The 1387-nt window shown below is 39.7% G+C and overlaps 1 long non-coding RNA gene across 1 annotated transcript in view; it reads left to right on the plus strand.

Annotated features, from left to right (window-relative positions):
• The window catches only part of LOC116685725 (uncharacterized), a 22412-nt gene that overhangs the window by 18901 nt on the left and 2124 nt on the right, over positions 1-1387 (plus strand). Inside the window, exon 3 of the long non-coding RNA XR_004331031.1 lies at positions 100-103. This is a non-coding gene — a long non-coding RNA (uncharacterized LOC116685725). The remainder of the gene's footprint in view (positions 1-99; positions 104-1387) is intronic.

Below are 1387 nucleotides of genomic sequence, written 5' to 3' on the forward strand. Positions count from 1 at the left end.
TCAGCTGGAGTAGAGGACTGGAGGTGAAAGGGGGGGGTGGAGGGTTGCACTCTTTGCCTGCAATGACAGCCGATAGCAAAGAGAGAAACTGATTTAAAGCAGGGTTGGGAATCTGTGATTGGCTTTTTCCAATGTGTAACGATTCTGATTGGTTTAGCAGGAAGGTGAACGCCTCCACCAGCTGATTGGAGTTGGGTGGAGCATTGATTAACCCTTGTGTTGTCTTCCCGTCAATCATGACAAAAAAACATTTTGGTCTCTGTTTTCCCAACATTATTATCGCTTTTTCCGACATTTCTGTCACTTTTTCAATGTTGTGGGTGCTTTTCTTGATGTTTTTTCCAACTTGTTTGATATTTTTAACGTGGACATTTTCAGAACTTATTTCACTGGCCCTTTTTTTATGACAAAAAAAATTTAAAAAATAACTGAAAATGGGTTAATTGCACCCAAGGACAACATGAGGGTTAAGAGTGAGGTCTTCCTGAAAGGATTTACGCTGAGCTACATTTAAATCAGAAGAGATAGTTGCACATATGCAACATTTATAGTCAACATGATAAAATATACATTTATTAGGATAACAGCTGAAGGGATTTAGGAGAGCATCGATTAAAAGTTAGGTCTCACTGAGAGAATTTACGCTGAGCTACATTACATTTCATTCATGCAGTAAAGCATTCACCTTTTGATTGCGAAATCATCTTATTTACTGTGCTGTCCTGCTGTAAAAGTCCACCAAGGCCGTCTTGTCTCCAGATGTTAGTGTGTTTCTGCTGAAGGCTTCTGATTCTAGGTACAAAGGATGGATTTTCAGGTCTATTAGACGTTATGTTTGTGTCACCCGTGCACGTCTTGTTTTTGAATTAAAGTGGAGAAGAGGGAAGAGGAGTTCAGGACCTTTTCTCTCCTTTCCCCGACAGCAGGCTGCGCTGTGATTGACCCCGAGCCGCCCATTTAACACCAGAGGCAAACCAACAGCAGACAGGAAATATCTCTACATTCTTTTTTCAAGTTTCACTGATATCTTCTGACAAAATATCTCATATCCTCACTGGGATTAATGTTCAATAATCATTTATTCTTTATTTTTCTCATTGATTCATGGTTTTCTTCTTTAATTTGATCCATTATGCTGCATTCTTTTAAATTCTGCATAATCAATTGTGAACGTGTGATACTAATGTACAGTACACTGTATTAATCCTGCAAGGGGAAATTACAATTTACACTCTGTTGTTATTACACACAGACCTGAATTACACACAGACCTGAATTACACACAGACCTGAATTGCACACACATCGACTAAATGGAGAGATGTCAGAGTGGGGGGGCTGCACTGAGCAGTTGGCAGAGGTGGGTAGAGTAGCCAAAAATTGTACTC

Source organism: Etheostoma spectabile, unplaced genomic scaffold (assembly GCF_008692095.1).
Source record: "Etheostoma spectabile isolate EspeVRDwgs_2016 unplaced genomic scaffold, UIUC_Espe_1.0 scaffold172, whole genome shotgun sequence".
Lineage (NCBI taxonomy): Eukaryota > Metazoa > Chordata > Actinopteri > Perciformes > Percidae > Etheostoma > Etheostoma spectabile.